We start from the raw sequence: 17,450 nt of genomic DNA, 5'->3' as shown, positions 1-17,450 counted from the left end.
ACCTATAATAATTGAATGCTGATATGCCGAAATCGAAAGAAAATTTGTCAGTTCAATATATCCGTAAATATAGATATTAAATAGAACACTCTTGGTAATAAGACATTTTGACCTCAATTTATTTCCAAAGGAACTAAGATTTATGTTCTAATCAAATAATTTAATAACATTAATCTGAACATATGATGTAATTTTGAAATAATTACATGAAATAATTCTATTGCCGGCGTCAAATTACCAGAAGCAATATTTCGAATAAAAGCATTTATATTTTGACATTGGTACAACCTTTGCCTCAAAGTTTAGCAAACAGAACAGAAATGGAATGACTTTCGGTTGTTATTTAGATACGAATAAATGGGAATAAACTTAAGTTCGTTTGAAAGATGTAGAAAGAATATTTATTAAATGAGATATAAATGGCTACTTGCTTAGCATGTATTGGAAAAAAGACATAAATGTAGATAACAGCTGTTTCTTTCCAATGTAAGTCAATGCGAAATTTGCATTTGAAATAAAGATTTCATTTAGTATTTTGCTATGTGACATATTTTAGCGTCGTGGCTTTGAGGCATTTCCCATAGGTATGATCAGTCTAAACAGAGTGAATTCCTTTACGCTAGTTTTGGCGTCGTGTCGTTTTGTTACGCCATCGACAATTGATCTCTTGCGCAACAACAGAGAGGCTCTATTGAACGATTGATGAATCTGTATAGTTTATTTTAGTGTTTGTTTTCTATTTAAGGAAAATTGAATGTAAAACCATTGTTTGTTGGTCTCAGTTAATACCACTGCAGAGACAATAACAATGATATGTATAAATTGGAATATAAAGATAAATTTGAACGTCCATGAGGTTATATATGAAGCACAAAGAATATGTGCCTGGATTTGGTCCGAGGCCATATGCTAAAACTCGGATTAATAATTTAAATCGAGTGGTGATGCATCAAATATTCACTAATAGTAGAATGGTGCAGTGGTAAGCAGTAATCGTCATCAAAGTAGGACCCGGAAGTAAATTAATCTGGCTCGATAATACGCGTTCATAAATTAGAGAATGGGTGTCTTTGAATCGTACAAAGGGTCAAAGAAAAGGTTTTAAGCAAAGAAAAGCTGCGCAATTCAAGGAAGTTTGGGAAGTACTGATTTTGAGGTAAGTGTTTGTGTATTGCTTTTGAAAGCCTCCAACCACAGGCGAGATCGGTAAAGTTAATGTTCCTGATAAATAGATGTAAGTTGTCGGTGATGGTTGGGCAGCATGAAGTTTGGGAGAACACAATATGGATGACGGGGAAGGAGAAACGAATGACCTGGAAGTTTCTGAATGGCGGCAGCCTTCAATGCATTATCATTAAATATTTGTCATGAAGTTGCAAGCATCATTCAGGAACAAAGAAATTTACGTCAGTTGACACTTTTACATTTGGACTTAATACCATTGGCATCATTTCTATTCAATTATATTTTTAAGATATTTGTATCTAGTCAAAAGAAACCCGAGTGATTACATGTGTATTTGTCGTGTGTGTTTGTATCAACGAGCCACGCGCGATTGCAGCCATTTCACTTCGATTGTATAGCTAACACATTTCGTAAGCTTGAACGAGACTAATATTCTGCAAACCTTCCGACTTGAAAATAAATCAGTATTATTTATAAAAAAATGTGGAAACACCAGCCACAAGGAAGGTTATTTTGTTTCTCATAAAGGTTGATGTCTGATGAGATAAGCTACCGGCATGATAAACAGAGATTTAAACAGGCTAGCAAAGCGCCTCCAATGCAATTTGAACATGTACCTACTTTCGAATAAAGGAACTCCTGGAGGGGGCGCGCTGTGCAGTGAAATAGTTATCGAAGCTAGTTCTGACCTGTACTTTATTTTATTGACAGTGAAAAGATGCCTTTTCCAACGCTTTAACAACTGTGCCAGTGCGCCGCCTTTACGCTGATATTCTTTTCTACTCTAGGCACAAGGCCCGAAATTTGGGGGAAGGGGACCAGTCTATTATATTAACCTCAGTGCGCAACTGGTACTTAATTTATCGACCCCAAAAGGATGACAGGCATTGTCGACTTCGGCAGAATTTGAACTCAGAACGTAACGGCAGACGAAATATACCTATTTCTTTACTACCCATAAGTGGCTAAACACAGAAAGGAGAAACAAGGACAGACAAACGGATAAAGTCGATTATATCGACCCCAATGCGTAACTGGTACTTATTTAATCGACCCCGAAAGAATGAAAGGCAAAGTCGACCTAGGCGGAATTTGATCTCAGAACGTAGCGGCAGACGAAATACCGCTAAGCATTTCGCCCGGCGTTCTAACGATTCTGCCAGCTCGCCACCTTGCCTTTAATCTTATATTAAATGAAAGAAAACTGCGATGTGCGAAAGATACCAACACGAACCGGCATATTTGATTTTGCGTTTCTTACTTTAATATACCAACGTTTATTTGCTACATACACACACGTATGCATATAAAACAATTAATACACACATACACACCTACGTGCAAACATTTAGATTTATCATCATTTACATATATGTACACCTGTATCTTAGCTCATTCGTTCCCATATTGTATACGTGGGAATATAATTTCCCTTGTATCGTTTCCTCCATAAAGACGAATTGCATGTAATTTGAGAATGATTTATCTTACACGTTACACAACCACGCAGAAATTCTCCATGTTGCTTGGAAGTAAATTTTGGTGTCGTCATGCAGCCCCATTTTAGCCGTAGTCTAAAAACTATGTTGAAAGTCATTCCAGTCGTGACAATCCGATCATGTTGATATCAAGAACTAAATTTACGGGAGTGATTTGTGGATGGTTTAAGAGCAACTTCATTCAGCGTTTCTATGGGCTTCCCAACTCTCTTATCTCAAATACTAAAAGTGTTTGGGGGTTAAGCGATTTTGTCACGGTTACAATACGTCTATTTATGTAAATATAAAAAACTTCAGACCAAACCGTCACATAGAAAAGGTATAAAATTACCCCTTTCCCCAAGACAAAAGAAAGCCTGTCGCATTTTGAATTACATTGTTCTCTCTCTACCTATTGCTTAGCACCTCTTGTTTGATATTAAGAAAATATTCACATTTTAATTATTAAAATACTATTCTCCGAATTATACAGCTAGTCCAGAGAGTCTAGATGACTCATTTGACAAAGTTTTAAACGAAAGTTTTAATGGCCCATGGTTTAATTAAAAGTTTTGCCATGTAACTGACTGCAGTTCTACCTTGGTTTCGGAATGCATTACGCCCCGAAATCCCCATGGTTTGACATACCTAATTGAGGAGAATGAGAAACGAGATTTTTAGGGGATAATATATACATATCAACGCATAATTATAATTATAACCAAATATGACGAGTGCCATTGGCAAGAGCAGTGGCTTATTCGACACCCTGTCACTTCCACAGATGTAGCTCTTAATACCTTACACTTGGTAGTCAATATGCATCATCGAAATGTGATATATTCCAGCACTAAGAAGTAAGCGCATTATATAACTGATGAGCATTTCATTTACTAGCAATTTCTCATTTCTTATGCTATATATATGACGTTTATCAAAAGAAAACCTGTTTCATGTATAGCTGCAAGTGTGAGTCGGTTATAAATTAATGAATCCAGTTTATATTGTTGACGTCATAACCACTTGTCATTATTAAGACACTCAAATAACATGCATGTGTGTGTTGTGTATGTGGCATACAAATTTGCCTGTATGTATTTATGCGGTACCGGTCAGTCTGGTGGTGCCTGCCAATATGAAACGAAACTCATCGGAGGAATTTAATCCCCCTTTACTATCAAACGAATCTCTCATCGATTATATATACGCTGATTCCTTACACTGGTCGAATGTATCACCGTACGCCTCTTAATTACTAATAAGTGTCCAGGATTATTTGAAAGTTTATTCGAGGCAGATTTTTGATGGTTCGACCAATAATTTAATGCTTCTGGTGTAATTTTGTTTGTTGTCTGCAGTTGTTCAAACAACCATTACTAAATCCAATCTTAACGACCCTATTAAATTTGAGATCTCGTGAAGACAAAATAAATCAGTGATTTGTTTCGTTTCGCCGATCTCCATTTAGTTTCATAGTTTTAGTAATTTCTGTTTATTGCTGTCAATTTTTGCACACAGTCGAAAGCTTTACTCTCGTCCTGCATGTCTGAGTCAGTTAATTAAGACAGTTATACATTTATATACATTTGTGTTGTCTTCGTTGTAAGTTGTTAATGAATTCGATGTTTTGTTTAGTGAAAGATTGTTAATTGCCAGCAAGTTTTGGATGGGGGAGGGTTAAGTTCATTACATCGATCTCAGTCCTCAACTGGTTCTTATTTTATCGCCCGAGAAAAAATGAAAAGCAAATTTCGACCCCGGCGAAGTCTGAGCTCAGAACGTAAAGACAGACGAAATGACTTGAGCATTTTGCTCGGTTTCTTAACGATTTTATCGGTTCGTAGCCTTAAATTACAAATTAATATTAACCATGTAACGAGGCGGCGAGGTGGCAGAATCATTAGAACACCGGACAAAATGCTTAATGGCATTTCATCCATCTTTATGCGCTGAGTTCAAATTTCAACGGGCTCGATTTTGCCTTTCATCCTTTCAGGATCAATAAAATAGGTAGCAGTTGAGCACTGGGGTCGGTGTAATCCACTCAGCCCTTACACGTGAATGACCGGCCTTGTGCCGAGATGTTAAACCGATATTAGTATCTAATAGACACGCAAGGCCAGCAATGGAGTAAGAGGATAGCCACGACCTTAGTAACTGACCAGTTCCTTACTTTATCGACACTGGAAGGGCGGAGGACACAATTGATCTCCGTGGGTTTCGACCTCTGTACAAATACCACAACTCATTTTGTCCGATGATTTAATGATTCAGCCCATCTGCCACCCTAATTGTATAATTAATAAACGATGCATCTAATAATAGATATATTACAATTAATGACACTTACAAATCCATTTAAAGCAGTGTTGCTTCCTTAGTCACGTAAAAAGTTGTTAGATGGATATCTATAATCCATGGTAGTAGAAAAGAAAAAATCAGAAACCTAAGCTAAATAGAAAATGCATCGCACTTCTCTATTAAATTAGTCTATAACTTACTTTAGACTTTATTTTGTTCTGCCACGGACATAACCCTGTAATAACCAGTGCATTTAGCAGACAGTAATAAGTGTAGGGCGATATATTTCACGTCTGTTAGAAGTAAGTGTACAGTAATCCTTCGCCATATCGCGGTTCACCTATCGCCGTTTATCATTTAAGCTGCCGTTCAAGAATTTAGACCTGGAGATCTCCGTTTCCAGCGACTTCGAGGGGCACCTCCCAGTGGTGTCGGGCGTCAACGAAGAGCCCTCAACTACAACAAGACGACTAAAGTTTTTTTTTTCCAAGGTCTGGGGTCTCCCGCCCCTAAGCCCTAGACAATCACCTAATCACTCTTACCCGTCTTGTTGCTTAACAACAACAATCATTTAATCTTACGTCGATTCCTCCATTGTGTTGTTTTGCATTTATAATAAAATAAATACATACAAATTATAACAATAATACAAAAAATATATACAGTCCAGTACTGTTTCTGCTTCGCGGATTTTCACCTATCACAGGAGGCGGGGGTTTGGAACGTAACACCTGCGATATCCGAGGGACTGCTGTATTTTATAACTGATGAGAGCTTTGTTTGGTAGCAATTCGAATTAAATTCCTCCAGTGAGTTTTGTTTCATAATGATAGACAAGACCTGCGCCGCTTACATAAATACAAGCAAACCTGACACAGAGATTCACATCACAAATATTGTTTGTATGATTTGAAACTAACAAGTAGTTACGATGTCAGACAAAACTGGAAAAGCAAATTGAATTCAATAGTATATAATTTTACAGTAAATGCATTTTGAAAAAGTATCAAGAAACGAAGAGTAGAATTAGTAATTCTACAATTCATGCATCAAATAGCAATATTTTTTTTAATATTAGATATGATCTAGCATTCATTGAACACTCGCATGATACTGTGTATGGCTTAAATTTATAATTTTATTTATGAAGTGAAACGATTTTATCACGTTCACTTCCTCTCTATGAAAAAGATGTACTTTAATCAATATTATTCGTTTAAGCTTCTTAGTTATTTCTATTGACCCGAACTGACATGTTTCAATCCTATTGTTATGACTCAAACTTTCCTTTTTTTCTTTCGTTCATTGAAAACGTATAATTCTGTTATGATTAAACAAAAAGAATGCGCGTGGAGAAGCTGATAAGTTTATCGTTTATTATATACTAGTAGGAGACCCGGCGTTGTCCAGAAAGCAGTGGCGTGAGGTGGCGGCCACGTTCTTCAAATGAGATCGTAGTAATTCGGAATAGAATTTTAAATTCTGTGTAACAGAGGAAGACAATGAAAAGAAGTCTTACTGCTGGCAAATCTGAGATAAGCATTTCTTAGCGAAGAATTTCACATAAACAGCGTAACCAGTTTTTCTATTTCGAACATTGATATAAAGGGAAAGTCCATTGTATAATCTTTCATGTAAGGAACAAAGTTCACCCATTGCAACTGAAACCCGTTCGATATTTGGCCTTGAGATTTATCGAAGGACACAGCAAAGCTTAGGAGTAAAGGAATGTTAGCCTCATCGATAGAAATGAACTACAAACTTATTTGAACAGAATTCCCGTAAAAATGTTCCAAAGAAACTTGTTTTACATATTAACAGTGAATGAGATAGGGGAAATAAATATTGAGAGACTTCGTAAGGAAAGGCGAGATAAATGGATCAAGTAATATATAGAAATGTGTCGTGTCACGAAAGGAATTAACTTTTAAATATTGATCAATAATGAATCATAAAGGAACTAGAAACGGATTAAGGAAAGCTTATAACTGAATGGAAAGACAGGAGGTGTATGAACACCAACAAAGTGTTACAGAATCATTTATCATATTGTGAATAATAATAATAATAATAATAATAATAATAATAATAATAATAATAATAATAATAATAATAATAATAATAATAATAATAATAATAATAATAATAATAATAATAATAGTAAGTTTTGACACCAGCATAAGTCAAGACATGACAGAGTTGGTCAATGGTTATTATGTCGGTATTATAAAATCAAACTGTTGACAAGTAATATAATCACCACCCTGGGGCTGTAACTGAGGGAGAAAATGTAACGATTCTTTGAGACTTTGCAGTAGATGCAGATAGAACCTTAAAAGCTAATTAACCGCATATTGTTTTGAAAAAAGACCAAAGTAATAATGTTTGTTTAATGATTGACATGAGTATACGCTGTAATAATGATATTTCGGTAAAAGAACTTGACAAATATAGAAAATAGAAATATAGGCGCAGGAGTGGCTGTGTGGTAAGTAGCTTGCTGACCAACCACATGATTCCGGGTTCAGTTCCACTGCGTGGCACCTTGGGCAAGTGTTTTCTTCTATAGCCTCGGGTTGACCGAAGCCTTGTGAGTTGATTTGGTAGACGGAAAAAGAAAGAAACCCGTCGTATACACTCACACACACACACACATACATATATATATATATATATTTAAACACACACACACACGCGCACATATATATATATATATATATATATATATGTATATAAATAATATATATGTATATGTGGGAACAGGACGTCACGAAATGTACAAGAAAAAAGAACATGGAATACGAGTACATGGAATATGAACTATTTTGGGGGCAAAAGATATCCGATAGAATAAGTACTAGGCTTACAAAGAATAAGTGCTGGGGTCGATTTGTTCGACTGAATGCGGTACTCCAGCATGGCCGCAGTCAAATGACTGAAACAAATAAAAAAAATTCTATATTGAATTATGAAAGACATGATAGAACTTAAAAGACATAAGGGATGGACAGATATAATTGAATGTCACAGAAACACACTGCGACTGGGAACAATAATAAAATTGTTTTTATGAACAATTGTTTAGTAATTTTCCAGTCAAGAGAGCACAAACACACATTCAAAAATTATGCATTGTGTCAGACATTTTCACTATTGTAAACGTTCGAATATTTCTGAAGATATTTAAAAATTGATCGTTGTTAACTCGGAAATATAAAAGTGAGGCAAATGTCAAGTCAAGAAAGACTCTTCAAAAGAAAAGAAAAAGAAATGGAGTAACTTCAATCGCTCTTATAATCAAATTAAATCTTTACTTAGCTCATTTGAGCAAAATATCATTTCGATGGGTATATACGATCAATCCATTACATTCGATGGCCCAGCCACCGAACGACTGGATAAAAGATCAGCAGTGGATGTTCTAAATCGGCGATGTTTTGACTCGTAGATAACTTTGTAACCAACACATTCATCTAGAAATAGCTCAGGATCTTTTCGGTTTGACCAGCAGTTTTTTAAAATAATTTCCACGTAACTAAACACTTTTAAACTTCGTATACTGGTAGAATGTGTTTATAAAACATCTTTTTCTCTTGGCTTTATTGAGAAAATTCTATAGTTTGTAAGATATTTGTTGTTTTTTTTCTTCAATTTCTGCAATTTCCACCAATCAATGACGTCTATTGAGGTGAAAACATTCTGTGCCGTATGAATATGTCCCTCGTTTAAGAAACAGATTGGGTTTATTTACATTTGTGAAGAAAAAAAGATACCCTTCCCTCCACCCCTAACCCTAACCCTAACTATAACTCTAACCCTAACCCTAAAACAGATTGAAATGCAATAGATCGATACTAGGGTCATAATTATGGGTGACAATTTCATATGACACCGCTAGAAAAAACTGCCGTTCAAACCTAAAAGATCCATAGCTCAATCTATCAAGCTCTTAACGTGATAGCAAAACTTGTTATAAACAGCAAAACACGACCTTATTTATGATTGTTTCATTTGCTTGCCGGGTGTATTTTATTTCTTTCAATATTCGCTCGACTAAATTGATTTGTCCTACATGTAGCATATGAAAGCGAGACATTGAGTTATATATCAACGACCTGCTTTTAGGAGTCACGATATAATAATATCCATTTAATTAAGCATATTAATTATCTAATCAACCTAGACACAAATTCAGTATTTGGGCCCACATAAAGAGAACAGAAATTAATTACATTAAATCTTTTAACCGTCATTCAATATATCGATCATTTCGACGGAGCTAATCAACTGAATGGAAGTTTCGTGTAGATAAGGCTAAACCAATAGAAGGATAAACTGATTATTAAATCCTTTACCGTAATCGGTTTCATTTCCTTGTTTTCTAAGTTTTGATCACCTGTGGTTCTACTTCTCATTTTTGTTCCGGTGTCACTGGGCTAGTAATTAGGAATGCTGAAATACAGTCGGCGTGAGTGGAAAGGTAAATCAATAAACGATAAAATCGATATTCCCTTTTATTAGCTTAGCCATTTAATCAAGCTAAACCAGGCTAATACTGCAGACAACAGCAGTGTAGTTTCAAAGGCCGAAATGTAATCTTCTATAACACCAATGAGCATGGAACTAATATACGAGTGAAAGGTTAAATATTTGGAACTGGAAGACGAAATCTTTTAAAAGGAATGAAGAAATACGTCATCGAAATAGAAACCTCTGGAGATTAATAGTTCGTTTTTGATAAAACAAAGTTTTTTGGAAAACAAGTATTTATTGGGATAATCATGCTTCTCCTAATGGTACGTAAAATGAAATGGCATTAACTAGATCTTCTATTGACAGTTTAATATAGCTGAAAGCTTGAAAGCTTAATTTTCTCTGGTGAAGACTGAGATTTTAGGAGATTAATTAGCTTTGAAATAGTAAACAAAAATACAGCAGCCAGGAAATGTACATATTTCTAGATAGTATCTAGTTTATACTTAAGTGAATTAAAATCTGGACAATTTAAACAATTAAACTTCGATTTTTATCTGGTTTGTAAGATTCTTAATGTGAATTAATGTGTTGAAACAAATGTTGTGTCTCGAGAGGATCATTACGCAAATAATAATAAACACTTGCACTGGTTCAATACTACTTCTTTACTGCCAGTCAATTGGTTAAATATCAAACAAACTAACTAGTAGATCGTTTGTTTAATGCACTGGTTAAACAATCAATTATTTGTTTTTTCGTCAAGTTTCTTTCGTCGCTGTTCACGATCTTTTTAGTGACTTGCCCCCGCTTTCACTGAAACAATTAAATTTATTTGGAAACTAACTGCGTCGAGAAGAAATAAGATTAAAATTTGAACACTTGATAGAAATGTTACATAATCTGTAATAAAAAGGAAGACAATAAAAGTTATTTTCGGGAGTACAAAAAAGTGTTATATTAATTTTATTTGATGTGCTTTATCTAAAATGTCACGGTTCTTGCTTTTCTACAAAGAATTTTTTTTCTAAATACACGACATGGTAAAACATTAAGCATATTTTTTTGGTGCCTCACTGGAAAAATGCCAGTCCTGCTGCTTCAAACTCAATGCATAATAAAAATTACTTGGAGTCATAGCAATTTATCTATGATTTCAAGTATAGATATATCACTAGAAAAAATTCCAATAGTTCTCTGAAAATCCATTCCAGAATATTTCTTTCTTCGCGTTTAAAACTTCTTTTAAAATATTAACAATACATTTTCCAATTAATATACAGTAATATCCTTTTAATTGTTAACATTTTATTTTCTACATATTAAACCAGTTGAACATAATTTAGAAAGAAATATTTTAAGCATTGAAATTTGCTTGACAGGAATGGTAAAATATTTGTGATAATGATTTCTATAAATATCTTATAGAAATTTCCAACGAAGTGGGATCTAATCCAAATGCTATAAAGGAAGAAGTTTCTGTGAATCAGATAGAAATTCAATTCTCACTTGAAGCCAATTTTATGTCAGTATTCTTTATAACAGCAACGCAGTTCCTGGCTTCCTTTCTTTCCACTATGAAAGATCAAACTCAAAAACATTTGACCTAAAAACATCACATTCTCTACTCGAGGTAAACTAATGCTATTTTGAACAGTTTCTTCTAAACTGTTTCCATTTTTGCAGGACATATAAAAAAAACAACTTCAAATAGGCGCAGGAGTGGCTAGTGGTAAGTAGCTTGCTTACCAACCACATGGTTCCGGGTTCAGTCTTCTACTATAGCCTCGGGTTGACCAAAGCCATGTGAGTGGATTAGGTAGACGGAAACTGAAAGAGGCCCGTTATATATATATATATATATATATATATATATATATATAATATATATATATATATATATATATATATATATTATATATATATATATATATAGTTAATCCAAACATGAAAACACAAAGAGAAAACACAATAACGCGAGGACGTGGAACAAATATAGTATTATTGGACGCTCAGGAAGGAAGGAAGAAGGAGGGTTTTACGTTTCGAGCGGAGCTCTTCGTCAGAAACATAGGAAAAGGAAAGATCCAGAGAAGGGAATGTATATGTTTGTGTGTCTGTTTGTTCCCCTCAACATCGCTTGACAACTGATGCTGGTGTGTTCACGTCCCTGTCACTTAACGGTTCGGCAAGAAGAACCGATAGAATAAGTACTAGACTTACAAAGAATAAGTCCTGGGGTCGATTTGCTCGACTAAAGGCGGTGCACCAGCATGGCCACAATCAAATGACTGAAACAAATAAAGGAATAAAAGAATTAAAAAAAATATGAACAAAATAAATTTGCTTCTCTGCTGTTCCTCCATTAGTGCCTCTGGTCTTAGGTGTATTCAACCAGCCTTTACTGATTCTCACATATCTTGAAATGTTTTAATGGTTCCTTTTATGACAGTGCAATAACGAATACGTCGTCGCCCAAACGAACCACCTCTTGAAAAGCAGATTAAACCGTTTGCTCTGTTTTCGTCTACCTTCGGAAATGATTCTAATTCATGGCACAAAACATCAGGCGAAAAGCACCCAATACACATTTCAAATACATCCAATCCACCTTCACCGTTTATCTAATGAGACAACTTCTCAGCGGCTTTATACGGTAACAGCTAAATAAAACTTGGTTCATTAACAGCTTTTTAGTCATCTAAATATAAATAATAAATCGAAGTTTCCAGGTTCTCTTATATTGATTTTCATTTATTTTTAAACATATTTGAAAACAATGCTTAACTATTTCTATCGGGTCGTTTATTTCGGGTGCAATACGGTTGAGTTTTTTTGCCGAGGCTTTACATATTCTATCGGAAATGATTTTTCAAAAATAACATTTCTTACTCTCCTACCATCACCACCACCAACAACAGCAGCAACAGTAACAACAATAACAGCAGCAGCAGCAGCAATAGTAATGATTGACTTTATTTGCCATATATGACGAGGGAAAAATGTCGATTAACGAGAAAGACGAGATAGAAAGTAAATTTAGCAAAAAAAAAAAAAAAAATTGTAAACAATTTTAGAAAGACACGGGGAAAGATTTTAACTTGGATAAATCAAAAAACCTCACAGATCCAGAATCAGCACCAAAATTTAGGTTTTTTTCTCTAACATAACATTCTCGTCCAGTGTTTTTAAACTAGCGTCGACATACTGAACACAAGTCTACACAAAGGTAAAATGCCTTTCAAATGTGTAAATTAGATGCACTCTTAATAAAGTGTCCATTTAATAGCTAAGAATACAAAAGCAATAATTTCAAGCCTTTCCAGCCAAAATCTTATTTCACCACAAGAAACACTATAGTTTCTTACTTAATTTAGTAAAGTTTTGAAACAAATCATTGACGATGCATCATTTTGCAGAGCAACAGACATTTAAAGTGAATTCTTTCTAGAAAGTTATCTACTTTCTTAGGACCATTGTATGTACTAGAATTTCTATTATATCAAATGGTATTTCATGGCGGACAAAGATTATTTTCACTTTGGAAATTCTATAAGAATTATGCAACAAACATTTGCAAGAGTAACAAAACAAGAACTCTAAAAATATTTTCTGTTTATTTAGTCTCTGTATACGTACAAGGCACCGACTACAAACGTTCGTTAAGTGAATACAAACTTACAAACGATTTGTTGGAAAATACTATGTAACCCGATTCTAAAGTTCCTTCTGTCCACTGAATTCAGTTTACGCTCCGCCTCATTATTCCCAACATCTACGTTGTTCTGTTGTATCTGGGGAGAGTCATTTTCTTTTTGTGCCTTATAATTTAACACACTCACCGGTAAAATTTCCTCTTATTTCTTATTTTTATTTTTATATTTATTTATTTTTTTTTGTTTTGCTAAAATTGACCTGCAAGTGTTCAAGGTGAGCGTAAGACACATTAATCGTAAGGATCTTCAATGCGACATGGATTAAATGGAATTTTACAAAAGACTCATCTGATACCACAGAGGATGGCCTAAGTTCCCATGCTACTTCTGCAACCGAAATATTTGATGTTTCTGGGATTCACGGTTTCAGCTTTTTTGCATTTGTATTTTATGAAGTTTTTAATCGATTCGCACACACACACGTCTTCAGCGATCTTGCTGATAACAATAATGATGAAACAATGACGATAGTAATGACTGACGATGATAAGGAAGATGATGATGATGATGAGGAGGAGGAGGATTATGATGATAATGTCATCTTCATTAGTCATCATCGTTATAGGGAAGAGGTGATACTAGACGAGGAAGACCACGGCATCGGAGACGTCAATGACAAAACGCCGTTCGTACCCAGGTCACATATTTCACGGATCCTAGACTAGATCACATGCAGTCAAGATCGACACCAGCTATTTATCTTGTCAAGATATGGGACATCATTATCGAACGACGATGAAACAAAGAACACGATGGGCGAAGGAAATGAATTCAAAACTGATCTCGTATCTTACTGGCGGTCAGTGTGATGATACAGGAAGCGAATATACGCATATCTATTGCATGTCTGACAAGTCATAAAACACAAATACTCCGTGATACGGACAATACAGGAACACAACAAAAGAGGATATTGGAGGAGGAAATTAGAATTAGAAATCTTGGTTTTAGACGTCAAATAAAACAATTATTTTATTAAAGCTGTGTTAAAAGGAAATGTTATGAGTTGCGTTACTGACAGTTATGATGACAATATTATTTAGAGCACCATTTATGAAAGTATTATTAATGATGTGTATTATGCCAATGGGCATATTATTAGCAATGTTTATATTGTAGCTATTACTTGTGTCAAATACCGCTTACACATTTCTTACGTGCAAGCCACACAACTGAATGAATCCCGCCACATGTCAACTGAATTAGAAGCTAAAATTATTCCCATGAATGTAGATATTATTTTAGAAGACTCTCTTAAAAACCAGCTAAGATGACGAGATGCCATAACAATTTTCAAAAGGAAATTCTTCAGAATATTTCAATGCTCATTAATACATTTCAGCGAAGTGATTACTTTTATGCCTGCATACTCACAAGCCAAACGCTGGGGGCAAAATAAACAATGTAACGTAACAAGAGATTAAATAACCAACCCAGATTGAACGATTGGGAGAATGGCTGATTACATACTCCGTGTACGGAAAGCATGGCAGTAGATACGCTTTCCACCCAAAAGTAAGAAATATATGATAAGTACAATATAAACAACGAGCAAACACGATTGAGAACACCAGACTATTTAAAAGTAAAGATGTTTAGTTCAGATTATAAATTTAAAAGTTATAGCCGTAGAGGAAAGCGGTTATCTGAAAGTTATGCCTTTGAAATCAACCCGAAAAAATTGTATACAGAATACGCAATAACAAGATAGAAGTAAATAAGAAACTCAATAAAGGAAAGATAGAAACATTTTGGAAATAATATCCAGTTATAAAATTAGGTAACAGTATTAAAAATTGAAAGACTTTCTCCCATTAGAGGATTTGGAATGCGAACAATGGTTGGCATTGAGAATATTCAGAACTATTGTAGATTGTCATTTGACATACCGCATGGCCAGTCAATGCGTATCTTCGCCGCCTTCGGAAATGTTCTTGATCAGGTATTTGGATGGTTTCCTACCAGCAGCATATCAATAAACCCACCCACATCCCATGAAAATGCCAACAAACAGTCTATTTAGCTCCATTGAATTACTTGTATATCTGTAATTTAAAATCTACTCCCCGAAATATTATTCAATAATATAATTGTACATTTACAAATATAGTCTCAGTAGAACGAAAATGATGAATGAATGCACACAGGGACAACATAACACTACGTACGGAAACTGGGCAAATGGAAATGGAAAATAGATACTTTAACTGGGTAAAAGAAATCCTTAAGAACTTATTTCAATTACAAACATATTTGTGCCATTGACGCATTTACGGTGCTAACCATAACATGGCCCAATACTGACACAACAGTAGTAGTAATAGTAATAGTAATAGTGATAGTAATAGAAGAAATTTACTAAAATCCATCATGCATTTCACAATAAATTGAAAGACCCACAGAAAAACTTGGAAAGGGAACATTGAAGTCAGGAAGCAATTTAAGACGGTAGTTGTTAATGTTGTTCATTAGATTCCCATCTCATAAAAAGACATGCTGTATTCAGACCTGTTTTTATCGATTTAGCAAATCGATCACAGAAAGAAATCGGATTGGATTTCAAACAACTAAACTCTAAAGCCAAAGCAGAAACAAATATATTGATGGCAATTGAGAGAACACTAGGAGTAACCGTGAAAACAAGTCTTTTGATACCAATATTAAACTGGATCCTCATACAAAAATATAATGCTAACTAACTAGATAAACAAATCCGGTCTGTATGAGACAACAGAAGATACAACATTGTTCACAGTAGTTGCAGGCCATTACTGCTTCATCTGTTGGAGAGAATAGTAACAATTTATACAACAAGCATGATGAATATCACCTGTATTGTGTAATGGTTGAAATGATACACCACATTGTATCAGAATGTCTTACATGAACTCTGACAAAAAAAGTTTACCCGCTTCTTCATCCAACTGCAACTTCAAAGAATTAGAGAAGTGTAACATTTATCTGTAGTCCAATAAATAATTAATCGCGCAAGGACATATTTGTTTAATTGAAAACGATGAAGCTTAGGAATGTATCTCTCATCCTATCTGAAATTAAACAGGAATCATTCCAAAAAATGGATGTAAAACGGGTTACTGTCTCCTTGCTAACAATTAATATTTACATACCATTGCCAGGAATATTTTTATTACGGAGAGGGAGCACTAAACAGTGATAAGTAATATTTTAATGTTATTATCAGTCCGAATATACTTGAGGCACGTTCGAACTGGGGAAGAAGATACTCACTGCGTTTTGTCGCGGAGAATATATCTCGCTTGTTGACAAATGGTGTGTATACACCGAGATCAGCTCGCAGCGCCACCTACCCAGACTGTGAGATGCTAACATTTCTGAGTACTGACACTAGGCAGACGATGCTATGAGATGATTGAAGGGATTGAGTCTGTTATGCTTGTCCCCCAGTTCGAACGTGTATCAAGCATATTCGGACTGATAACATTACAAGGAATATGCTTGAAGTTTGCATATCTACCCGTTACCCATTTTTGTATCACCGATCACATTGTTTACATAGACGTATTCGTGAATGAAACATCGTAACTTTCAATACAGGCTCTGAATTCTATAAAAACATCTGTTGAAATAAACTTAAAAATAAACTGTATATGAAAGGCAGTTTAAAATTTTTATCGCTGCGCTTTTCTCTGTAAAACAAAACTACGACAAAGTACTCGTGGAAAATTTAAGGGAAAATAATTCTCATCTGATCGTAACGTTCACTCAAAAATTCGGAACTTAAAAGACATATCCTGAAAGCTTAAAATGAAAAATATCGATGAAATATCGACTTAAGAGAATTTATAGCTGAAATAGACTAAAAAAGTAACAACATTGAGAATACAGACCTCGAACAAACACTTCATACGCAAAAAACGATTAAAGCAAACAAGAAAAGATCAAAGCCAGGCCATACAACTTGAACAGAATATTGACTAAACAAGAAAAGAAAGAAAGAAAACATAGAACAACTAAAAATAGAAAGTTAGGGATATTTAAAAATGGAAGTCAAGAGCTCAGAAATAAGGTAAAAGTTCTAAAATCTGAAGCATTACAATCAGTAGATATTTCTAGGGACCAACAGAAGTGTCCCCAAAATAAAACTAAACGATAAAATAATTAACAACTATGAATAACATAAGTGTAAACGTCATTGAAACCATGAAAATAATATTGACTTATTGGCATGTGGTATTTCGTTATGCAACCATAATATACTATAAATATATATTAAACGTTTTTAGAAGTCAACACCACGTTCTACTGTGTTAGCAGT

General features: G+C 34.6%; 1 protein-coding gene across 1 annotated transcript in view; it reads left to right on the top strand.

The window, feature by feature from the left end:
* LOC115224446 (neuropeptide FF receptor 2-like) overlaps positions 1–17,450 on the top strand; it is a 297,627-nt gene that overhangs the window by 75,466 nt on the left and 204,711 nt on the right. The gene's annotated exons all lie outside the window — the stretch shown is intronic.

This window comes from Octopus sinensis, linkage group LG2, assembly GCF_006345805.1.
Source record: "Octopus sinensis linkage group LG2, ASM634580v1, whole genome shotgun sequence".
NCBI lineage: Eukaryota > Metazoa > Mollusca > Cephalopoda > Octopoda > Octopodidae > Octopus > Octopus sinensis.
This window is presented reverse-complemented; position numbering and strand designations above follow the sequence as displayed.